A 26,328-nucleotide genomic window follows, 5' to 3' on the forward strand; every position below is an offset into this window, starting at 1 on the left:
CCCTTTCCCAAGGAAATAACGCCACATTTGCATGTTCTGGGGCTTGGGCAAGGACATATGCTTTTAGCGACCAGCATTCAACCCACTTTAAACCCAAGAGGAGAAACGTACTCTTCTGTGGTCAGAGTACAGAGTTCTGTTCAGTAATAGTTTGCCAAGACCTCGCCCTGTGCTATGATCTGGGGATAGTCCGTGAGTGTGGGTGGAGATACCGACACCAGCTGATCAAGCACTTGTCACAGTTCTGCCATTGAAGAGCCAAAGAACTTTCAACAAGAGCTTAATCTCTCCATGCCTCAGTTTCCTCATCTGTAAAATTTCCTTTCCTCCAAGCTTCTGCTCACAAGTCATCTTCTCTGTAAGAACTTCTCTGATCACCGTATTAAAATAACATGCACTCCTGTCCTTATTTTACTACACAGAAAGGAAGCTTCAGAAAGACGGTTTGTCTATAGTGTCTACTGTTGTGGCTCAGGCTCATAGTAGGTGAGCAAGAGCTGTCTGTTGAAGGAATGAATAGTGTTGGAGATGCCCTAGGACATGTGGCCAGATGTTTGTGAGAAATACATCAGAGAGTCCATGTGATAGGAGATCTTGTGTAAATGCCAGCGCCTGCCCTTCCTCCTCCCATTTCCTTCTTCTATACCAGACCTGTAATGCCTTGGATGCCACTCAGTCACAGCAAGAAATAGGCAACAGGATGTTAAATAATAATGGAGAAAGATGTATTATTTGAGCATCCCATCTTTTCTAAGGCAGAGATACTGGAGGGAAGTACGATCGATTTTCATTATTCACAGTAGGTATCTTCTATAAAGTCTCCGTAAACACTAAATTAGCAAATACTGAATCATTGCTCTAAAGGAAATATAAGCCAGGCGTGGTGGCTCACACCTGTCATCCTGGTATTTTGGGAGGTTGAGGCAGGAGGATGGCTTTGAGCCCAGGACTTGCAAACCTGCCTGGGCAACACAGCAAGACCCCATCTCTTTAAAAAAAGTGTTTTAAGGGAAATACAGAGCTAGGTCCCTACAAGCCTCTGGTCATAACATATTCATCAATGGATTAATGCATAACCTGATTATATGCATTTTTCTGTCTAAAGACACCTGATTAGATACATATTGTTGATTCATTCACATTGAACTCAAGGCCAACTGCACCATAACTCACGCCTGAAGGAAGCTGATTGAATGCAGGTGTTGTCTCTGTACAGCACAGTGCAGCCTTCTTGCACTTAGGAACACTAGACAGTGCTTTATTCCTGCACTTGGGGGCTGTTTGAAACAGCAAAATCACCAAAAGAAAGCACAGAAGACCAAAAACATGAAATTACAAGGACTGCAGAAAGGCCACTTGCTTATATATGGTATCGTGGCTGAAGCAGGACAGTACAACGTGGGTACATTTGACCTCAGCTAGGAACGTGCTTTGAGCCACTCAAAATTGTCTCTGTACCGCCTTATCGGGGAATGCCCGTGGAAGTACTGGGGGCACTGATGGACTTTAGCGAGTAGGTGGATTTGCAAATACAGAATCCCACAAATGATGGGGCTTGACTGTGAATCCATCTGGTGCAGCAGAGGAGTGAAGCTTGTCCCATTCATTTCCCACAGCCTCTCCTGGGAAACTAAAGTTGTCCCTGCTGAACACACGTGGCAACCCGAGGAGCTGGTCTTCAGGGAGAAGCAGCTTTCTAGAATCGAATCTGAGTGTTTACAGAGGACTCAGTTTAGCTAGTTGTGGCTGCTCTTTTGAAAGGGCTTAATAATAATGTAACCGACCAGCAAACCTATGGGCGTGAAAGAGGAAGCCTGCTCGTTCTCAGTCCTTCCTCGGGAGTGGCTCCTAGGGTCTCCTGCGGGAATCGCCGCTCTGAAGACACCATGGGAAGGCACAGTCACTGGGCTGCAGCAGAGTGGAGGGAGCTGTCCCAGCTGGGAGGCTGGCCGGGGTTTAATACCCTCCACAAAGAGCAGCTTTGAGGGGGACGGCATCTGGCGGCTTGAAAGAGTGCCAGTGGCAAGACACTAACTTCAGTGGCTCAAAGAGAAGCACTTCTCGGAAGCTTCCCTTGCTTTTTGTCAGCAATGAAAAGCGGTGGGCAGTCTAGCAACCTCTTAAGAGGAAAAGGGGGTTTGCTTTTAAGAGGAAGACAACCCCGCAAAGGGGAAACCGTCTCGGATACACTCTGCTCTCTCACCTCCTTCTCTTTGTCCCGTTGAAGACCCTTCGCGACACTCCTCCCACAGGGGTGTCCATTTTTGTTTTTGTTATTCACTTTTTTTTTTGGTACACAAATAATACATTCATACTTTAATGGTGAAGCTGATTCCCCATGGCTCAGCCACCCACTGCCGCTCTGTAATATTTCAGCCTCTCCTTAGGCGAAAGAAGCCATTGTTCTGAGCTTGGCACGAGCTCCCAGACCCTTCACATATTGTGTACATACAGATTTGTGCTCACAGGAAAATGCACTTTTTCCCTGAGCTTTAAAAAGTTTTATAAATGCTATCATACTGACGTACTGCACACGCTTCCGCTGTAGGAATATTATTTGCTTTGTGATAAAAACACAAGGTATTTTAAAGATCCCAGACATCGAAGATCCAGATAGCGCTGACCGATAGAACTTCCGCAATGATGGGAATGTCCCCTGAGCACTTGAACCATGGCGAGTGTGACCGAAGAACTGAATTTTTAATTTTAGTTAATTTTAATATCAGTAACTACATGAGGCTAATGGCTCGGTGTTGGACAGTAGCATAGCTCTACGTCATTCTTTTTATTGTTTTTTTATGATGGGAAATTTTCAGACATCTACAAAAAGAGAGGATCATACTCCTATGCACTCATCCTCCAACTTTAATAATAATGATTCAGTAATAAGAATGTCACCATTCTTGTTTCTAGAGTCTTCCTTTCAACTCTCTGCGGTATTCTTTTACATAAATAATGTTTTAACCTTTCTCCTATTGACAGAAGAACAGATATTCTAATTTTCTGCTAAAACACATAAAAGAGTGATCCTCTTGGTACATGTTTCCCAGTGTATGTGGTATGTGTATCTGAGTATGTGTGTGTTTGTGCTGTGTGTACCATGTATGTATCTGTGTATGTGTGCATATTTGTGTGTGTGAATCTGTGTATATGGGTGTGTGTGTATCTATGTGTGTGTATAGGTCTGTCTCTGTGTCTGTATGTATCTGTGTCTGCGTCTGTGTATGTATGTGTGTGTATGCGTGTCTGTGTGTGTGCGTGTGAGCATCTGTATGTATGTGTATGTGAGTTTGTATGCATGTGCATCTGTGTGTACATATATATATGTGTGTGTATGCAGTTGTTTAGGTGTGTGCCTGTATGTGTGTGCACCGTGCATGTGTGTCAGTGTGTGTGCATGTGCACCCCTGTGTACATGTGTGTATGAGCATGTACGCATGTCTGTGTATTTGTGCTCTGCGTATATATGTGCATGTCCGTGTATTCCTCTAGAGCAAGGACTTAGAAGTGGGCAAGGGGTGGGTGCATTTTCAGCGTCCGCAATGGCCAACCACCCATTGGCCAATTCGCTTTCACAGGCAGTGAAATCAGCTTCACGTGGAAACACGCTCTGGGCACTAAGGAGCTCACAGCCACGCTGAGTCGACCCGTCCTCAGGGATGGATGCTCGAGCCGTTTCCCATGGTGCTCAGGCTCTGGCATCCGACTGGGAATCCCTGGGTGTCCCGGGATTCGGGGCAAGATAAAGCAGGTCAGATTAATGACACAAAGCCCCCCTGTTCTCCTAATCATCTTATCATTCCTAAGTTCAAACGGAATTTCTGTCTCCACCCCCAGGGGGTTTCTATTTCCCCTTCCCCAGTCCTTGTCTTTGCAGGGCAGGGGACCGTCGGTGTTTCTGGAGCTTGCTTGAATGAGTTTTTCCAGGCGAATACTTTCCCATAAAGACCCCATTAATGCAGTAAGGAATCAGAAGCCCAGGGAGGGAAAAGGCTAAGCCATTTTGCTTTCTTAATGGCTCGCAAAGTTCTGCTCTGCTTCCAGGAATCCTCCTAGTGTAGCCACTCCCTTACTGAGCAGTCCTTCCGTATCAGGATAGTTAGGGATTATCTACATAAGGACGCTTTTTCAACTGTTAAGAGAACTGCATCTGTTTAGCTGGCCTAGTTTGGCCCCATGGCTAATGCCAACAGGTGGGTTTTAGCTAAGCTGCAGAGTTTAAAAACAAAACAAAAACAAACAGCTCCACTACCACCAAAGAAACCCAAACAAACAAACAAATCCTACAAAACGAAAAGAGGTGGTCAGGTTCCAGAAAATGGGGCAAGGGAAGAGTCAGGTGGGCAGCCCGTCATCAATCATTAGAGGAGCTGAAGTCTGACCTTCTCCTTCTTGAAAGACGAAGGAGACAATTTCGAGAGTAAGGTGAATCAAATAAGTCACTGGTTTGGGAGGTGCTGAGCATGGGCCACGGGATGGGAAAAGATCTGGGGGTGCACCCTCCCTGCAGAAGAAACCGTGGGTTGTAGGAGCTCCCAGGGCAGGGGCTCTGGAGGGGTGGCTCCCCCAGCAGTTGTGCCATCCCCAGCCTCCATGACAGCGGCAGGCAGGGTTGTACCATTTGGCTTCTATCAAATGAAGAAGGGTCGAGAGGTTTTAAGAAGCCCATTTAGGGGAGGGATCTTTGTTTTCATGTTCAAGGTCCGGCAGCAAAGTTTCCAGGATTCAAAGCAAAGCAAGCCCGTGATGGTGGGTTGGATGGCTCTTTTATGGCCTTTGGTGAGGCCACTGTGTTGGGGACTCCATTCCTAGGCTCCACTAAAGCTTCTGGAAGTCAGAGGGTTGGATCAATCTTGTTCAGTTCTGATTTTTACATGTATTTCTAGAAACTTTTTGTTCCACTTCATCAGGCCTCATGCAGTAAGTGAATATTCTGTCCCCTCCAAATCCACCTCCCACAGTGGGGCACTAAAGCCTGGCTTAGTGAGGGGACTTCACCTTCTACTTTCAAGTAGCATCCACCAACCCTCCCTTCAAAGATGCACACACTGAGACATAATGAGCCTCATGCCAAATGCCATGTAAACAGAGTCCCTGCAAAGGCCTCTGCCATGCAGGACATGGTCCTCTCCGGGCTCCTAAAGCCTTCACGACCACCTGTGATCTTTACATTCGGGTCTGTCAAAGTCCGGCCTCCTGTCTTGGCGTTCGTCTCTTTGTCTCAAAGTATTCCAGAACTGTATGGGTTGTCATACCGCTTTGCAGATTCAGATGGCAACAGCGTGATGAGAAGGGCTCGGCTTTGGAATTTAGATGGGTCTGTGTTGAAATCCCGTGTGACTGGAGACTTGGTTATGGTCTCAGCCTCCCTCTTCCCATCTGTGCAATGGAGGCAAGGAGACCTGCTTCACAGGATCATTGCAAAGATTCGAGACATAAACGCGGAGTCCTCGCACAGAGCCTGATACACGGCACATGATGATCACGTTTCCTTTTGCCCCTAAAATGTTTCCGTTTGCAATTGATGTGAGGGCCGCTGTAAGAGACCCGAGCCTGTGGGCTTTGTCTGCAGTATGCATAAAATCATGACTCTGCTTTATACAGGATACGTTAAAGATCCATTTTAGCATCCTTTTAGTCGTTGGAGGAGAACAGGGAGTAAGGAAATGAAAAACCATCTCTGAAGTTAAAAAGTTAAAGACGAAATATCAGAAATTCAATTTGGGCATAAGTCCTTAACTGAACCTCTGTTGCATAAAACACAACACATCAAAAATAACTGGGGAAGGACATTTGATCTGCGGCTCTGATCTGCCACAGCCGCAAGTGAGAGTCACATACCAGTGAATGGGCGCTCTCTGCTCCATGAGGTGCTGGTGGATGGGGCTTGTGTCTCCCAAGCCGGCTGCCTACTCTGAACTTGGGGTGAGGGCTACCTCTTGAGCGCAGTGCTCCCACAGAAAGCTGGGCTGTGGCCCCTGGAGCAGCCCCTCACGAAGTATTTGGCCCTGGCTGGCTCAAAGGGGTTGCTGGTAGGACACCCTCACACTTAGACCTAGAAGACGCACATAATGAGGCTGTGTGTTATTCAGAATTTTATGGGCAGAAAGTGCCTCCCCATCAGAAATCTGAAAGCCACTCCTTAGCCAGATGTGTTTTCATCAGAGGTGGCGTTTTATTCATTCGCTCCTGCCCACGTACCCCTCTCAGAATGTTCATTTGTGACCCATCCAGCAGACCTGAGAGGTGGGCCCCTGAAAGTGGCACCGTTTCTCTCTCTTGCCAACATTTAACCCTCTATTTCCTAGACTGCTGGAAGGGCCAGCGCTTGCCTTTGAACCACAGGGGAGACACCCTGGTTTTCCCCCTCCAGGGGCACAGGCACAGAGGTGGCTGTCCCTGCAGAAACTTTCCTCCATATTTTCCCCTTCCGTTGGGCTTCCGCAAATCCTCATCCCTCCTTCCACAAACCCTAGACCCTGCCTGGTCTCACGGTTGTGGAGAATAAACTGAGGGGCAAGAAGGCTGGATAAGGAGATAAGCGAGGAAATAAGAGAAATAAAAATAAAAATGCCACAGCGGGGATCCCGTGGCAGTACCCACTCTGGGCTGGGATTGTTCTACGTGTGTGACGGGCGCTAAGTCCTCCCATCTTCTTGGTAACACTGTGAAGTAGGTTTCGTTCTTATCCCCCATCTTTTAGATGAGGACATTGAGGCAGAGAAAGCGGACACATTTGCGTTACGGTTGCGCTGCCAGATCAGGTCCTGATGCGTAGTAGATGCCCAGTATTTGTTGAGTGAATGAAGATGTGATTGATAAAACTGGAAATGAGACCAGTATGGTGGCTCACACCTGTGATCCCAGTACCTTGGGAGGCTGAGGTGGGAGAATCCCTTGAAGCCGGGAGTTTGAGACCAACCCGGGCAACATAGTGAGACCCACATCTGTACAAAAAATAAAAATACATTAAAAAATTAACCAGACATGGTTGATGCACACTTGTGGTCCCCGCTACTTGGGAAGCTAAAGCAGGAGGATTGTTGAGCCTAGGAGTTCGAGGCTGCAGTGAGCTGTGAATGTACCACTGCACTGCAGCCTGGGTGACAGAGCAAGACCCTGTCTAAAAAGAAAGAAAAGAAAAGAAAGAAAAAACTGGGAATGGCAATGCAGTGGGTTTTGCTGTGCAAAGCTCTCAGCAAAGCCCCAATTCGGGAACCCGCAGGACGAGTAACCATGTGTGCATGCTGTCCTGAGCTGGGCCTTACCTCTGGCAGGTTATGGAGGTCGCTCCAGAACTGTGGCTTCTGCACCAGGAGGTGTGGATGCCTATGGCTGGCTGTCCACCTGGAGCGCCGGGCTTGGGAAACCTGTGCCTGGGAGGGAACCGCACACCCAGCGCTTTGCCCTGCAAGGCTTTGAGTGACTGAGTTCCGTTGTGGACTCCTCCAGCAATTCTAAGGAACCAAATTGTTCTCAATTCATTACAATGAAAAACAAAAATCAGCTGGGCATGGTGGCTGACACCTGTGATCCCAGCACTTTAGGAAGCCGAGGTGGGTGGATCACGAGGTCAGGAGTTCAAGACCAGCCTGGCCAACACGATGAAACCCCCGTCTCTACTAAAAATACAAAAATTAGCTGGGCATGGTGGTGGGCGCCTGTAATCCCAGCTACGGAGGAGGCTGAGGCAGGAGAATCACTTGAACCCAGAGGTTGCAGTGCAGAGATCACACCATTGCACTCCAGCCTGGGCAACAGAGCGAGAATCCGTCTCAAAAAAAAAAAGACAAAATCACGGAAGCGATTTTTGTGTGTGGAGACGCAGGTGTTTTGTGCAGGCCAGCTGCCCTGCCTGGCTTCAGGAACCCCAGACCCGGCTTGCTCCTGGGCAGCTGTGCCCGGCCCTCACCTGTGCCTTTCCGCGCCCTCTGGTGGCAGAGCTTAGAAATGTCCACTGGCTCCTTGGCCGGCAGGTTCCTGTGTGGGTCTGACTTGGTCCCAAGAGGCCAGGGCTTCTATTTCACCCAGGGCATCCCTTCACTTCCAAGGGCCTGAGCCCAGGAAAAGCATCTGAGCCAGTGTCTTCCTCTTCTGGGATCCGTGGTGTCAGTGTGGAGAGAGGAAGAGGCTCCTCTTGGGCTGGCGTGGCCAACCCAGAGAATACAGGGCCAGGCAGGGCTGGAATGCTAGGGTGGCCAGGTGGGGACTCTGGTGATCTGATGACCCTAGGGACGGCCCCTTCCTGACTCCAGCTGATGGCTGCCAGGCAGCGAATCCAGTCTGCCATTGCCCCAAATCTTAACTTTTCTAAAGAAACTAAGAATCTAAGTTTTTATGTGCTGTCTCTAATTTTAAAGAAGTGTCCCTCCCTCTCTTCTTCCCCTTGTGTCTTCTCTCTTCCCTCTCTCCCTCCCTCTCTGTTGTTCTTTTAACTGCTGTGTGTGCAATAAACTGTCCGAGGGCCAATGAGGCCCCCTGGGCCTAGAGTTTGAGACTGCTTCCCTGGAGAAGGTGTCGCTGAGTCTGAGCTCCGCAGCCTCTGACCAGCTTGGACCAGCACTGGGCCAGGAGCCTGTGCTCCGGGTGAGAGAGGGCACCGTGGGCCCTGCCATCACCTTGCTTTGGGGGCCACCCCAAAGAGGTACAATCACCCTCCAAGGAGGCTTGGGCCATGTGCTCTGCGCAGCTGACGCTGGCTGGCTTCCCTCCTTCCCTCCGCTTCCGGCGCTGATTTTGTGTTGTTTATTTTGGTTGCCCTAGTTTTGATGCAATAACGGGGAGGATCTTGTTTCCACTTCATAACAGAGTGTTGGTTTCACACGTAGCTTGAGGAAAAAGTAGCTTGAGGAAAACAGTGGCAGCTGGCTAAACACATACCAGATACTGAATTCACAGGAGGCTGCTCCAAAAGAAGTCTATGCAGGCAACAGAAGACCGTGATAGTTTGTATTTTGTCAGACTCTGTGGCTACCTTCACACCCTACGAGAGTCCCCCTGGGAGAGACGAAGACCAGAGACACTAGCGAGATGAAGAAATGAGTCTGGGGCACCCAGGGGGTTGGCAGCCTGATCTCCAAGGGGGTGCTAACTCCTTTACTTTGTTCCTACTTCATTCATTCATTTATTCATTCATTCATTCCATACTTAGTAAGCACACCCAAATTCCAGATACTGATCTGGGTACTGGGGACAAACGAGATAAAGTCCGTCTTTCCTGGGCTGCCCAGTCTAGTAGGAAAAGAGAGACACTAAGCAAAGAAAACAGCAAAAAACAAAGATCATTTTGGAGATAGCAGGAAGAGCCATGAAGGCAGTGCAGTGGAGGTGGATGGGGACAGATGGGGACTGATAGGGATGGGGTAAGAGCTGCTTCCGCTGGGACGGTCAGGAAGTAGGCTCCTGTCGGGGCACATCGTCTTCCTCCAGAGTGCTCAACACCACCCAACACCGCATGCCTGCATTCTGTTTTCTCCCACCAGAACGTAGGTATCATGCTTGCAGGAACTCTGCTTTATTCACGGCCGCCCAGAGCAGACCCTGGCGCATAGTAGGTGCTCAGCCAATGTGTTGATCATGGAGGGAGCACTTGCCTCATGTAAAGGCTCAATGAGGATTTGGGGAAGAGCATCCAAGGAGAGGACATGGCCAGCCCCATGCCTCCGAGTTGGCATAAACATTCCATACTGGTCTGTGTGGCCAAAGGCGGGTGCACACTGAGTAGGGGCATTGGATCAATCCAGATGGACACAGGCTAACGAAGGCCCAGCCCTCGCCACATTACGAAGCCTAGATTTTATTCAAAGAGAAGCTGCTGAAGGGTTTTCTTTTCTGTTTTGTATTGTTTCACTGTGTTTTGTTTGTGGCAACGTCTCGTTCTAGCATCCATGCTGAAATGCAGTGGCGCAATCGTAGCTCACTGCAGCATTGAATTCCTGGGCTCAAGCAATCTTCCCACCCCGGTCTCCTGAGTATCTGGGCTACTGGCATGCCCCAACATGCCAAGCTAATTTTTTCATAGAGGTGGGGTCTTGCTGTTTTGCCCAGGCTGATCTCGAATGCATGGGCTCAAGTGATCCTCCCACTCCAGCCTCCCAAAGCGCTGGGATTACAGGTGTGAGCCACCACACCTGGCAGGTTATTCATTTTCTGGGCTACTGTAATGGAGCGCCACAACTTTCTTGGCTTAAAAATAACAAGAATTGATTACCTTATAGTTCTGGAGGCCAGAAGCCCACCATGGGCCTCAGCGGGCGGAAAGCAAGGTGCTGGCAGGGCTGTGTTCCTCCTGGCAGCTCCGGAGGCAGATGCATTTCCGTGCTTTTTCCAGCTTCTGGAGGTGCCCATGGACCTTGGCTCCTGACCCCTTCCCCCATCTGCAGAACTGGCAGCTGTGGGTGGGTCCTGCTCACTTCGCATCCCTGAAGCCTCCTCTGCCGCCTCCCTCCTCCACTTCTAAGAACCCCAGGTTACATGGGGAGAACCCAATCACTCCGGATGATCCTCCTGTCTTACTGTCAGCCGACTGGCCGGCCACCTGCCTCCACCTGCAGCCGCGCCTCCGCCTCCCTCTCCCTGCAACCTCACGTATGCACAAGCTCCACGGATTAGGATGAAGCCCTCTCTAGGAGAGGGGACATCATTCTGTCTACTGGGTTTTAGGTCAGACAGGGACAGAATCTGATTTCTGATGTGTAAAGATCCCTCTGTGCTGAATGGGGAAATGGGTCACAGCCTGGAAAGAGCAAAGCCGGGAGCCCAGGCAAAGGCCGTGGCACTGTCCAGGTGATCTGCACAGGTGGCCTGGGCTGAGCGGTGGCCATGGAGAGAAGATACAGGGTTGCTTTTAGACACAGGCAGATGCAGGGTTGCTTTTAGAATCAGATCATCTTCTAGCTTCCCAGGCTTTTATGTTGAAGCTGTAATTCGAAGAGTTGTGTGCTGTCCTCTTGGTGCATTTTAGCAGCTTCCAGTGAGTGGAGGCTGATGCCTTAGCGGTTCTCAAAGTGGGGTTCCTGGGCCAGCAGCATCAGCATCACCTGAGAAGTTCTTTGGAAATGCAAATTCTCAAGCCACTCTAATGGAGGGGCTCCTGCAATCACCCTCCCTCCAAGTGGTGGCCATACAGTATGCCACAGTTTGAGAACCACTACGGTAGGGTTGGTGCTAACACTTAAATCCTAACTCCACTCTGGCAGCTGGCCAGCAGGATGGCCTTGGAGGAGTGGCCTTTGGGAAGGCCAGGAGACCCTTTCTCATCGTTTTTCCAACAACTTACTCAGCATCCTTTGCAGGAGTTGAGGGCAGACTTCATGCGAGAGGCTCGCTGTGGTGGGATGGAAGAGGCGTCCCTGACTCCCGCCTTTGCACATATATGTTAAGTGGTACATGTATTCCCCTCAGGAAAGGTACCTTCAATATCCATCAGCTTTCCCCGAGGACCCCAGAGCCCAGCAAAAGATTAAGTAGCCCTGGTCTGTGTGCTAGACACGATGAGGGAACAATCCTAGTTAGCATTTATCAAACACTTTCTGCATATTGGATTCTGTTTTAATTGTTTTATATGCATTGACATAGTTTTTATCATCCTTGAACCAGCCTTAGGAGGTAGGTATTGTTAGTATTATTGTCCCCATTCCACAGATAGGAAAACTGAGGCATGAAGAACGAACCTCCTTGCTTTAGGTCACACAGATGCCAAGTGGCAGAAACAGGATTCACAAACCTTCAGAGCCTGTGCATTTTGTCCCCACACAGACTCTAGACCAGGGGTCTGGCAAACTAGAACCCTTGGGCCAAACCCTTGCCGTCTGCTTTTATATGGCCTTCAAGCTAAGAATAATCTTTATATTTTTTAATGGTTTCATTTTAAATGGTTACCTAAATACTTACATAGCATCCTCAATTTTGCCTCTTGTCATAAGATACCTACTATCCACTAAGATCTATGACCTGAACCTTTAATTAAAACTTTGCAGAGTCTCCCCCACCCTCTGCTCTCTCTGTCTCTCTCTCTCAGAGGTGTGTGGATACAACACAGACCATTTTCTCTATGGAGACAGGGAGCTCCGTGCTTTGAGGTACTCTGGTGGGGATTTCAATCAGCCTCTGCAGCAGCTCCTGGGGGGAGGTGGGTTGTCACTGCCACTTCATTCATCAAGAAAGGCTTGAACCGGTGGAGCCAGGCAGCTGAGTTAACAAGTGAGGATGTGCACCTTCATCATGCCTGATGCAAAAGCATATTCTTCTGTCTCAACTGCCTGCCTGGTTTGAAAGAGCTTCTATTCCAGTTTCTCAAATAAGATTTGAGTGTGAGAGAGCCTGACCCCAGAACGCCATGAAGGAGCACAATGTGTGGTCCAGGTGAAGGATGGGGAGGAGACACAGGGAGAAGGAAGGGCCAGTGTTGGCCAAGGGTATCAAAGAAGACTTCCTGGAGGAGGTGGGGCAGCAAAGACAGGCAAACAGGTGATATTCAAACTTTCTTATACAAAAGGATATTATTTCAGGGGTATCCAATCTTTTGGCTTCCCTGGGCCACACTGGAAGAAGAAGAATTGTCTTGGGCCACACATAAAATACCCTAACAGTAATGATAGCTGATGAGCTAAAAAAAAATTAAAAAAATCACAAAAACATCTCTTAATGTTTTAAAAATGTTTACAAATTTGTGTTGGGCTGCATTCAAAGCCATCCTGGGCCACATGTGGCCTGCAGGCCATGGGTTGGAGAAGCTTGATTGATACGTTTCTCTAACTAAAAGCTGCATGATGGTCTCTAGCCTGAGGCCTAGATGTATCAAGATGCACAAACAGTGTGAATCTGCGAGTTACAGAAACCTACAAATGGGTGGTTCAAACAAAGTTGGGACTTTATTTTTCTTGCAAAACAAAAAGTCCTGAGAGATGCCTATCATGGCATGCAACTTGTCCTAAGCATCATTGCTTTAAAATAGTGCTTTATTGACCCCCACTTGTTCTAGGAAATGACTATCCACAGTCAACCTATAACACTGAACAATCTTCCTCTTTTGAAATATCCCGAAATTGCCCCCCTTGCTCACTTGCAGCTAATCCAGGGCTGTCAAATGTACATGAAGACCAATAGGAAAGTCTCTCCCCACTTTCAGAATTCCCAACTTCATGGGACATTTGCCAATCAGACACGTCTCAGGATTTCCTCTTTTACCCTATAAAATAGACTCTCCTTCCTAGAACCCTTGAATCCTTGCTGAAAGGAAATGACAGACAATAGGCCTCACCACCACAAGCTCATGAATTAACAGCCCCTGTTTATTTTGCTGCAGTATCAATTTTGTCTTTGATAGTACAGTGTTTGGCAGGAGTTTATATTCCAATTTCAGTGTTTGGCATATATTAACACAAATATATGTGCATCCAACATCTCTTAGCTTTCTTCTGTGACAGGAAGAGGTTGCTAGATGCTGGGCTGAAGGAAAGGAGTTTTGTGTTTGGTAGCTTAGGCTGGCATGATGCTTCGAGATGCCAAGGGGGACCGAGTTCCTGCTGTTATTCCATTCAGTTATCCTCAGCATGAGCTTCTTGCCTCATGGTTACAAAAAGGCTGCTCCATCTCCAGCATCAGATCAGCATTGCAATCGGGCAAAAAAGAAAGGGCAAATGGGCAGAGGTACCTGATAATGACTCAGCTGTGCTCCTTTTAAGGTGCCATCCTTGAAGCTCCACGCAACAACTCCCTCTTGTAGCTCCCGGCCTGGATGTTGGCACACAGCCATCTTTAAGTGCACGCGCGGCTGAGATATGCACTTCTTTAAAGACGATGTATTAGTCCCTTTTCACACTGCTGATAAAGGCACACCCAAGACTGGGTAATTTACAAAAGAAAGCAGTTTAAGGCACTCACAGTTCCACGAGGCTGGGGAGGCCTCACAATCGTGGGGGAAGGTGAAAGGCATGTCTTACATGGCGGCAGACAAAAGAAGGGAGCTTGTGCAGGGAAACTCCACTTTTAAAAACCATCAGATCTCATGAGACTTACTATCGTGAGAAGAGCACAGGAAAGACCTGCCCCCATGCTTCAATTATCTCCCACCAGGTCCCCCCCACAACACATGGAAATTCAAGATGAAATTTGGGTGGAGACACAGCCAAACCACATCAGACAGCCATATGGCATTCCCCAAGAACATAAGGACTCCAGACACAAGGAGAAGAAAACTGATCCTGGGAAGCCAACAGCATCCTCTGCTGGGTGCTCTCTGGGTTTCTTTACAGGCAGGAAAGGGAACAAACTTTTGCAAGGACTTTTAATAACATGGGTAGGCACAAAAAGGGGGTTGCCAGAGATGTGAAGCAAGCACAACTTGGGTTAACCCATCTGAACTGCTGGGTGCTCACAAAGGAAAAAGTCCTTTCCTTCAGCCCAACATCTAGTGACTCCTTCTTGTCACAGAACAAAACTAGGAAATGTTGGATGCTCGTATATTCATGTTAGATGCATCGCCTTTTCTCTTCTTTGAAGACAGATATTTAAGAATAGCAAAGAACAAGTAGGGAAAAAATAAGAAATTCTTCCTTTAAAGTGTGTTGTGCACCTGTTGGAAAACCATACGAGCCATACACAGGATAGTATATGTATCTGGTTTGTTTTCACCCAGCCAAATCAGGTAATAGCAGCTCTGTTGCCAAGGGACACTCTCTTAAAGCAGCACGTTAATTGCACAACTAATGTGTGAGTACACTCTCCCTTATTTTACAAAAAAAAAAAAAAAAATCTAGTAAAGCTAAAACACATGTGACCATCCCAAAGATCTCATCTCCCTTCTACTCCTCTTAGGTAATTACTTTTGTAAGTGTGATTTATTATTTATAATTTTTTTCTAAACATTTATGTATATGTGTGAGTACATATTTACACACAAACACACATATATACATATATACAATCATAGTGTTGTGTTTCAGTTTCTTGTTATTGTTACATAACTATTAAATTTATTAATATTTTATGGTAATAACAGAATACTAAATATCATATTTAATTAAATATATAATATATTTCATTCATTTTAATATATTAAAATTAATTTAATAGAATATTAAACTATACTATTATATATAAATACTAATGTCAATATAGTTGTTTTAACATAATTGTTTTAGCATAAATGATAGGTTCCTTGTGTGATAATTGTGTAGTAATGGTAACTATCTACAAAATATCCACTCTCACCTACCTCCTTACTTACAGAATACTAAATTTGTTGGAGGTGGCAACATGCTCAACTAAAAACACAGATGCTTCTCTACTTATGATGGGGTTATGTACTGATAAATCCATGGTAAATTGAAAATATTCTAAGTTTGAAAATACATTTACTACACCTAACCTATGAAACATCACAGCTCAGCCTAGCCTACCTTAAACATGCTCAGAACACTTAAATTAACCTACACCTGGGCAAAATCATCTAACAGAAAGCCTATTTTATGATAAGGTGTTGACTATCTCATGTAATTTATTGAATACTGTTCTGAAAGTGAAAAGCAAAACGGTTGCATGAGTATTCCAAGCACAGTTTCTACTGAACGGGTATCACTTTCACACCGTCATAAAGTAGAAAAATCCTACGTTGCAGTATCCTAAGTTGGAGACCAACTGTAATCTCCTTCCCAGACCCCCTTGTAGTGGTGCAATTATGAGCCAGTATGGCAAGAACATATAAACTGATATTCACTGAGTTACCTGAGCCAATAAAAAAAAAGAGGTTAAGTAAATAGACTTACCTAATACAGACATTTTGCCCTTAATTTGTTTCTCCTGGAACTCAGATGCAATGGCTGGATGGGTAGCAGCTTTGTTGTGGTCATAGGCATGAAGCCCTTTAATAGAGTTGGTGGTACAGAAAGATACATGGATGTGGGGTCCTTAGTGAGTTCATGGAGCCATTGAATAAGCTCTGGGTAGTGTTTCTCTAAAGTTCTGTGGGGGAAAAAAGACTACAAAGAAAACATAATTATTACAAATACTCGTGGTTATTTGTTTTTACATAATTGACATTGTTCTGTCACTTAGTTTTCACCCAATAACACATCTTGGAGATCTTTCTATGCTAGTACATGTAGTTCTCCTTTCCAGTTGCTTCCTAATAATAGTAAAAAAATAATAGGTAGTTGTAAGTGGGAGTTGAACGGTGAGAACACGTGGACACAGGGAGGGGAACATCACACACTGGGACCTGTCAGCAGGGTGAGGGGCAAGGGAAGAGAGAGAATTACAAATGCTCACATGCATTAGACAAATACCTGATGCATGCGAGGCTTAAAACCTAGATGAGGGGTTGATGGGTGCAGCAAACCACCATGGCACATGTATACCTATGTAACAAACCTGCACATTCTGCACATGTATCTCAGAACTCAAAGTAAAAATAATAATAATAATAATAATAGGTAATGTTTTTGAGGACCTACCATGTGCCAGGCATGACTCAGCACTTTGTATTGAGTAAGTTGTTTAATCTTCAAAATGGTCCCAAGAGGAGTGTGCTGTTATGAAGCTCCTTCTACAGAAGGGAACAGAGGCACAGGCAGGCTAAGTGAGCACCCACCATCACAGCTAGGAAGTGGCCAGGCTGTGATTGGTGCCCTCTCCACAGGGCCCTGTCTGTCTCTCTTCTCTTGCTTTCTTCACTGCATTCTCTCCTGGGGTTTGCTATGTTCAGGCAGTTTACTGTGGATAGGCCCTTCTGTTATTTCCAATGGGGCGCAAAGCTGCAGTGGACACCTCAGACATGTCTGCCTGTGCCCAGGAGTGGGAGTGACCCTAGGGTGGCCACTGACCAGGGAGCATCTTAGGCCAGCGGGTGGCACTCAGAGGCTTCAGTGCCTTCCAGTCAGGTGCCCCCACCATACATCAGCAGCTGTGACCCCTGGCTGCTGCTCCCCCCAGCCTCACTGGCCCCAGGGTGGGGGAGCCTTCTAGTAGTTGGGCGCAGGACATCTCTCTGCCGCTCGCCCATGGATAGAAGGTGGTTTCTCCCTCTTCCTCCAGCATACCGTCTCCACCTGTGCGCAGGGGCCATAGGGTTTGCTTAAGCTGAAGGCTTTGGTCCCACAGGGGAGAGAGAAAGGTCTGGGTAGGGCTTCGCTGTGTGTCTTCTAACATGGTCTGTTCTGTCTCCCTTGTGAGTGCCTCTTTGTGGTTTGTGAGTTTGTAAAGGAAGGCGCATCTTTCTGGAACAATTGCAACCGTCAGGGGCCTTCAGCACCCAGCTGCAGCAGTGTAGCAAGGCGGGCGGCAGTGAAAGGTCGTACGAGGGGGTCTATATTCCCTAGAGAAACTTACAAACCACCATAAAACAGAGCAAAAGTGGGTCTGCTTTTTGCTCTTACTGTGGGTTGACAATTTGAAATAACAAGTTGGTCCCCATGGAGGTGGACTGCACTCGCCCCTCCCCTTGGGACGTTGCCTCCTCCAAGGCCTGGGTCCCAGTGCTCCTCCCCCTTCTGCGTTCCAACCTTGCAGTCCTGCGGCATGGAGTCCTGTTGCTTCTCTCCTCACATGGCCACCTTCTGCTTCTAAACAATGATTAGGGTGCAAGGCTGCCCTCATCTGTCATATCATACACCCATGCTGACTTCTTCCCATCTGAGCCCTTCGCTATTGCGACTGGCCACCTCCCCTCTGCTCAGCCTCCCACAAGTTTGATAAACACAGTTTAATTGTCTGTGTGCTCCCTACAGAAGCAAGGCAGCATGGGGTACAGACAAGCCTCTTAGTTGATGTTGATGGAGGGAAGACCATTCCTTATCCTATCCCTCTGTTGATTGTTTTCCCCCGATTAACGTTAGGACCGAGATGGATGTCTTGCCGGTGCAATATTAAATAAGAACCGCGATAAGCTCAGAGGCCTCATCCATCAGACCGGATGCTGAGCATCAGTCAGTTAAGAACGACAAGAAGGCCTCTCAGGCTGGCTCAAGCCAGGGAGGAGAAAAGTTCAGGGGCCTCTGGCTTCAGGCGCTGCTGGATTCAGGGGCTCCATCTCCTGACCTTTCTTTCCACGATGCTAGCTGTACATACGTGCAAGCTGGCATTTGGTATCTCTAGACTGACCTGAGCATCAGCCAGTGATAGTTCTGCAACCTTTGTGTCTACCGAGGACTGACACTCTCTCTCCATAGGGAAAAATGGAGCTGGAGTGAGCTACGGATTTGAAATAAAGCCTAGGTCCTTTTGTAGTTCATAAGGGTGATGAGTGGGTTTTCATGCTCATGGGTGAGACATGTCTTCCTCAGACCTTGTTATGATGTTGGCACGTTGCCCATCTGATGTGAAAAATAAGAAATGAATAAAGAAAATACATAACATAAAGCCTGTGCTCTGAGACGGGATAGCGCAGAAGTGGGCACAGGGACCCTGAGTTCAAATTCTGATTTCAGAGTTCTTGGCTGTGTGACCTTGGCTGAATTACTCAATCTCTCTGGACCTCAATCTCTTTATGTGAAAATTAGGGATAATAAAAATACTTCATGCATAGGGATATTGAAAGTACAAAGAAGTCAATATATGATATGCAGCACCCGGACCAGCAGGGTGTTGAATGATGGTTTTACTGTTGTCCTCCTCCCATCTTGTCCTCCTCCTGTCTTGATAATCCAGGTGTCACAAGGATAAAAGATTTCACCTTCCACTTAACGGATGTTTTTCCCCACTGACTTTTCAGAGTTCTCCCTTATAATTCTCCATTCCCTCTTGGAAAGCTCAGTTTAAATGTCCTTTTCACACATTAAAGGCTTTAAAATGAAAGAGAAAATTACTTTTATCTTCTGGTGTATTCTTTTCTCTTTTTGTTTACTCAACCATCAGGAAAGGATTTTCTACTTTGTCCCCTGAGACTTGTCATTAATATAATCATTCTAAATGCTGGTATAACCAAACAAAACTACAGATGCTAACTAGCAAGCAGATGAAACTCACATGTGGGGGAAAAATGCAGATGACTCATTGGTACATACAAGTTTTTTTAAGTTATCTGTAATTAGTGAGAAAGAAAATATGTGGACTATATTAAAAATAAGCTCTTTATTTTTGAGGAAAAAGACCATCATAAAGAACAGGAATGCTGTCCTTTTTATTTACATGAATTGAGATAATTGGGACTCTCAGGATTAATGTAAGTTTCCATCATAAATAATACCACCATCTGTGATAAATGGATGCCTCTCTCTTTGAATAGATACAGTGAAACATTCTCAAACCATATGCTATGTGAGCAGCAAATGCAGATATTTAAATTCTGCTGTAAATGCTTATATTATACAACTCTAAATCCCTCCAGATTTTTTTTTCTTTTTGGTTTCCATTTCCAAACTGTTTTGGAGGCATAGTAAAAACCGTGTTTACATTTTGAATCAAAGAGGCAAACCTGGTCTATAATTCAGATTGTAAAATGCACCGAAGAAACACTAAGAAAGTTCTCCTATGCATGAAGCACGAATCGGAAAGGCTTCCTCTCTATCAGGGGTCCGCACGCCATGGCCTGTGGGTCAAACACAGCCCACCACCAGTTTTTGAGTGGTGGTCTGAAAACTAAGAATTTTTTTTATGTTTTTATGTCTGTAGTTAGTTGGAAAAGTGTTGTTTAATAGAGAGAGAGTGTTTTTGACATGTGAAATTCAAATTCTAGTGTTTAAAAGTAAAGTTTTACTGGAACCACAGACAGAGTCATTTGTTTACGTTTGTCTCTGGCTGCGGTCACAGGAGGGTTGAGGAGTTGCACCATTTGGCCCACAGAGGCTGAAATATCTACTGCCTGGGCCTTTACAGAAAAAAGTATGCTGACTCCTTCTTTATATGACTTGCAAAGCCGAGTTACCGCAGTTTGGATCAAGCAAGGTGTGTCCTCTTAGACGTTTTGGCTGATAAGGAGAGAAAACCCTCGTGCACTGAGGAAGTCCACTGGCTCACGTGGCTGGAAGCGCAGCGGCAAGGTGAGATCCAGGCGAGCTTCTCCCGGGCCCCTCACTGGGCCAGTCCCTGGGATAAAAGCACGGTCCCTTCCCTCACTGTGCCCACCCGTGGCTGAGCTTGTCATGCATAGATTCCGGATGGATAACAGTGTTTATGGGGAGACTGGCTCACTCATTGGCCCCTGGGGTGAAAGGCGTTTGCTTAAGAGTGAGGGACCTTCTTTCCCAGAAGTCCTAACACACGTCTCCTCATAGGTCCTTGGCCCAGTTTGGCCTGGGGCAGGGCTTTCCCAGCCCAGCACAGTGATCTTTGGGGCTGGATAACTCTGCGGGCGGGCTGTTCTGCACAGTGCCGGTTGTTGGACAGCATGCCTGGCCTCTGACTGCCCACTAGATGCTAACAGGATGCCCCCCGACCCCGTTCTTTTTTTTTTTTTTTTTTTTTTTGCAGGGTGGGGGATAGAGTCTCACTCTGTTGCCCAGTCTGGAGTGCAGTGGCACAATCTCGGCTCATTGCACCCTCTGCTTCCCGGGTTCAAGCGATCAGCCTCCTGAGTAGCTGGGCTTACAGGCGTGCACCATCATACCTGGCTAATTTTTGCATTTTTTTGTGGAGATGGGGTTTCACCATGTTGGCCAGGCTGGTCTCAAACTCCTGACCTCAAGGGATCCACCCGCCTCAGCCTCCCAAAGTGCTGGGATTACAGGCTTAAGCCACTGCACCTGGCTGCCCCCCAGCCCCATTCTTGACAACGGAAAAAATCTCCAGACATTGTCAGATGTCCCCTTGGGAGCAAAACTGCCTCCGTTTGAGAATCACGGGTTTAGGCCTATGTGTAACTGAACCAGGTAATGGGAATGAGCTTGGAATTGCCCTGTTTGATTTAGACCAGGGAATGGCAAACTACAGACCATGGGTCAAATCCAGCCTGTCGCCTGTTTTGGTACGGCCTGCAAGCTAAATATGGTATTTACATTTTTAAAGATTATATAAGTACCTATATAATATTGATTTTTGTCTTCTAGCCTGCAAAAACCTAAGACATTTACTATATGGTCCTTTAAGAAAAAGTTTGCCAACCCCTGGGTTAACACCAATCATTCTCAACCCTCACCTTTATGAGCCATGAAATAAAATCTCTGATTTGATAACCTACATATGTACATAATTAAAAACAAATCAGTATAGTGCTCTGTCATAGGCAGGAGAAATAATTCAAAGTAAAGTAATATTTTAACAGGTATATCTAGAAGGTCGTATGAAGTAGTCAGATACTTGCTCCTGTATTTAGAGTCACCATGGGTGTGTCAGCCACAGACGCAGACTGGTATAGCTATGTTGGAGCAAGTTGCATTTCACACGCAGATTGGACATTGTGGATGTAATTTTGGAAAAGGATCAACAACTTTTTAGATAAGTTTCATCAAAGTCTGATCTCCACCCCAGTAGTTGCAATTCTGGAACACGTACAGTATATGAAATCATTGCCCTTCTCCCAATTATTTAGTGGATGTTTAAGATTGGCTCTTTGCTTGGATCACTGTAAGTGGGTTCCTCACCTCTGTGAATGTCCAGTAGGGCAACGTCATGCAGAATCTTGGCAATTCTTTGTGGTCGTAGAACAGTCTCGTGCTGTGCAGAAAACCTAGCAGAACTGGCTGTGATCTCTACATGTCAGTGGTGTTCCTCCCTCCAGTCATTGTCATAATCAAAAATGCCACCCTCCCCAAAGATGTTTACATCCCTATCACCAGAGGCTGCAAATAAAAAGGAACTTTGCAGATGTGATTAAGGGAAGGCTCTTGAGATGGGGGGGACTATCCTGGATCATCCAGGTGGCCCTGATGTCATCACAGGGGTCCCTGTAGAGGGAGACAGGAAGTCAGGGGCGAGAGAAGCTGCCGAGGTATTGGCTTAGAAGAGAGAGACTCCAAGCTGAGGACTGCAGGTGACCTCCAGAAAATGGAAAAGGGAGCAGATTCTTCCCTGGAGCCTGCAGAAGGAACACAACCCTACTGACACTTCAGGGTTTGTTTGTTTGTTTGTTTGTTTGTTTTAGCTTTTCTTTTAAGTTCAGGGGTATATGTGCAGGATGTGCAGGTTTGTTACATAGGTAACCATGAGTCATGTGGGTTTGTTGTATAGATTATTTCATCAACCAGGTATTAAGCCCAGTATCCATTAGTAATTTTTCCTGATCCTCTCCCTCCTTCCACCCCCGACCCTCCGTTAGCCCCCAGTGTGTGTTGTTTCCCTAGTGACACTTTGATTTTAGACTTCTGACCTCCAGGACTATATAAAAAGAAAAAAATATATATGTGTTGTTTTAAATGGCTAAGTTTGTAGTAATTCGTTCCAGCAGCATGGGAAACTGACACACCGTCCCTCAGAGGAGCACCTGTCCTGGGAGAGCCCCAGCCTGAGCCAATCAGAACCCACCTGCAGAGGGACCTCGGTTCCAAGCCACATTGTGGGTGGTCAGCGGGGGAGGGCAGGTGGAGGATGTGGAGGAATCCGCCACATGGCTGCCAGGCAAGCCATTGGCTGAGCTTAACTTGCGGAAACCCTGACACCATGCAGTTAAAGCAGCCCATGTTAGATTTATAACTTCGCCTGGTAAATATTTCCCTCTGTGCCTACCCAGGGCACCCTTCTTGTGCTGATGAAGTCCAAGATTCTGAAGATTTTAGAGCAGACTTGAAAGGCACAGCTCCTTTGCTGTACTTCTGGGAGTCCGAGTAGCATCTGAGAGTGATTATGGAGCGCTCCCAGAGAAAAGGGGGGAAATATCCCCCCAGGGGCTCAGAGGGGAATGTAAGTACCTGCTCTTTTAAAGGAGAGTTTGACAGTTACGAAATTGCAAACTGCGCTGTGTAATTTCAGCAAAGGATATTCAGGGTTTCTTCAGAAGAGGCATTGAAATCAAATAATCCATTTATCAAGGTGCCTTTTGTTTCAATAAAAAAGAAACAATGAGCCATATTTAGCCGAGAGAGACATTCTGTGTCTGGGGAATGTTAATAAATCACCAATGGAGAGAGGAAAAAATATTCAGGCTTGCTTGTGTTTCAAGTAAGCTGCAGTGACTTGGAAGGAAAATCCAATCACGGCTCTCCTTGAGGCGTATGGAGAAAGGCAAGCCCTGTTTTGCAGGTGTCTGATATCATATGAGTAAACCAGAGATGTCTGATGCGGGAGACGCCTCTGAAGTCCTGAAAAGAGCCCGCTTCCCTTAATTTCAGATTTTTCTTCCTCACATAGACATCACCCAATTTTTTTTTCGCATATAGATATCACCCTTCCCCCCACTATTTCTGTAGTTTTAAAAGCTTGTTACTATAACTGATGAACATATTTGAAATAATTGTAATGATTATGATAATAGCAACAACAACTCCCAATTGTTAAGCATGCTGAGTGCTTAGTGTATTGCTTAAAGTGAGGCGGTCTTATGTGATTCCCATCATCGACATGAGGATTCTGAGGCTCAAGAGTTTAAGGTATTTTCCAAAAGACAAAAACAAAAAAAAAATCCTCATCTAGGAAGTTGTGGGACAAGGATTCATTGTTGAACTTCGTGTCGCTCCGTGGACTCCTAATCACTGTGATACATTTCTTCTTGCCGGGCTGGAGAAGGCTTTGATTAAAGTCCTTCCCCTGTTTCTTCCTATGTATGTAATACCTGACAAACTACCTCAGGCTTTCTATGTGGATCAAGTTAGATCAGGGTTTGGCAACCGCAGTGCTATTGACATTGTAGGCTGGATAGTTATTTGTGGTGGGGGCACTGTCTTGTGCCTTGTAAGATGTTTCGAACCATCCCTGGCACCCACCGACTAGATGTCAATAACAGCCCCTCCCTGTTGTGACAACCAAAAAATGTCTGCAGATGTCACCAAGTATTTCTCAAGAAAATCACCCTTAACCCTGACTTAGATGCTGTTCTTGAAAGTCCCTTGCACACCCTAAAACAAGTCCACTTGTGCCTGTGGATTATTTCAGGGGATGTTATTTTTATGTTTATCCAATTCAAGAGGGAAGCAGGACCTAGTAAAAATACTCTATTTGTGGGCGTATTTGTATATTTGTGGGCATCCACTGCCCACCCCATTTAGAGTAACCCCTGGCTTCATCCCATCTGCCTGGATGGACTTCCCACTGCCCACATGCTGGGATTCTGAGCTTTCCCTCCCCAATCTTTTGGTTACGTTGTTCTTCATCTAGAATTCTTGCCGTATTCCATTCAGCCTCTGCAGGTCCTACCATCCTTTATGTCCCAGCCTAGAGAACATCAGCCGTAAAGAATCTATCCTGTCAACATGTCTGAAAATGGGCATTGTGATGAAGGCAGTGCATCACGTTAGTGGGAAGGCTCGTTCTCCCAGTGTTATCCTGTCTGGGCACTGAATGACGTGGCCTTGCCATATTCCATTCAACCTCCTCAGGTCCTAACCGTCCTTTTTGTCCCAGCCCAGAGAACATCAGCTCTAAAGAATCCATCCCTGGTCAACACATCTGAAAGTGAGCGTTGTGACGAAAGCAGTGCATCACGTTAGTGGGAAGGCTCGTTCTCCCAGTGTTATCCTATCTGGGCACTGAGTGACGTGGCCATCTCCTGTGTCCACTATCTTAGAATCTCAAAAACTCAATTTCCGGCAGCAGCTTTGTGATAGAGTTCTCTGATGAACAACCGACGGAGGACATGATATCCCCAACGCTGACAGGAGGGTACAGATAAAGAAAATGGATAAACAGGAAGGGAGACAGCAATGAACATGCTGTCCGCGTGGAGGCCAGATAGGCAGGTGCAGCTGTCAACTGCTCCCCAGGCTCTCTCCTGTGGCCTTAGGAAACCAGCATTGGACTTTTCCAGAGGTATTGTTTCAGGTCAATAAAAATGACTCAATTATCCTATCTTTCTGGGAGATGTTGGTGCAGGCAGATGAACTGGAGTAAGAGGAAAGACATTTGTCAGAACTCGCAATGACATGGCAGCCCTGGAATTGTTTCCTTGCAGTCAGGAGATAATGTTTCCAGGAGAAAACACACAGCAAAGGCTGGCAACCATCTCTGATTCCTTAATCTGCTTCTTCTGGGCTTCCCGAGATGAGAGGTAAGTTTAGGGAGCATACACGGTGCTGCAGCCTGTGAGGGTGCAGATGGACCCTGCATAGCTTCGTCGTCGGGGAGTCATTCATGTGAGCATCTCTGTGGTTGGCTGTTGGAGATACCTGGACATGGTGCAAAATCACCTGTTCAACCATATGAGAAAGTGAGAATTTCCTGCTTAATTATTTGAATTATTCTGAGTCTATCTAAGAGAAAATCTCATTTTGCAGCCGCTGTTTCTTCAGCACCCAACACTTGATAATCTCCCTGCTTAACAAAGAAATGGCAAACTATGGCTCAGAGCTATAGACAGGCAGCAATTAGGGGATGTGATCTTGGTTTTTTATTTACAGTAAGATTATTTAAACAAAACTGTTCATTTATATTAGTACATTATTAATTGCAATTTTAATTTATAAAGTTATCAATTATTAGTAAGCTCCTGGACCGATTAACAGTGCATACATTATCTGGTTCATGTCATGAGATTGAGGGAGATGTGAAGCTTAGGAAACACCACCCTCAGTTGAAAGCTCTGTGTACAGAGAGCTGTGCCAGGCGGTCTTGGGCATGTATGTACTCAAGAAGTTCTTGATAAATTCTCAGCAGCCCCCATGGACAGGTGCTAATGCATTATTTTATTGGGGAAAGGAATGATTGTTCTTGTCTGCTGCAACAATTGTTAGTTTACTTCTGGGTGACCATACGCTCTAAAAGTAGGCAAATGTGAGGCAAAGAAGGTACTTACCTGAAGGTGAAGTTTCCTCCACACCTCTGATGCACTGACACTGAATGGCTGCAGAGAGTCACCATCCCCTGGTACTGGATGCCGGAATGTCCGTGGATATTGGCTCCAATTCTTCCTACCACATGCGAGAAGTTCTGCCTTCCAACAAACGGTGTCTGCATTTTCCCTCATTGTACACCTTACTGCTATGTTTTGTGAAGTGGCTTCGTCCCCCATCTGGCTTGCTTCATGTTTGGGCTATTGGTCAAACTCCATGCATTCCTCAAGTGTTGAATGAGTTGTCACTGAGTCACATGGTATTCAAGACAGGAGGGTACCCTGCTGGATAAACACACTATCCTTTTTCCCATGGAGCTTCCAGTCTGTTAGGGAAGACGGTCATTAACCAAACATGCACACAAACAAGTATAAAATTACAGCTGTGTGAAAAGATATAAAAGAGAGGTGCATGGTGTTTTGGGAGGGGCACTGGACCTAGTGCGGAAGTCAGGGAGGCTTCCTATGAATAGAAGAGG

The 26,328-nt window shown here is 46.4% G+C and overlaps 1 protein-coding gene and 1 non-coding gene across 2 annotated transcripts in view; both read left to right on the forward strand.

Moving 5' to 3' along the window:
• Nucleotides 1–26,328, forward strand: part of TMEM132C (transmembrane protein 132C) — a 453,190-nt gene that overhangs the window by 113,691 nt on the left and 313,171 nt on the right. The window lies entirely within an intron of this gene.
• On the forward strand, nucleotides 18,214–18,317 carry LOC115837158. Its single transcript, XR_004032188.1, has one exon. It is a non-coding gene; the product is annotated as a small nucleolar RNA U13 (small nucleolar RNA).

Source organism: Nomascus leucogenys, chromosome 10 (genome assembly GCF_006542625.1).
Source record: "Nomascus leucogenys isolate Asia chromosome 10, Asia_NLE_v1, whole genome shotgun sequence".
Taxonomy (NCBI): domain Eukaryota; kingdom Metazoa; phylum Chordata; class Mammalia; order Primates; family Hylobatidae; genus Nomascus; species Nomascus leucogenys.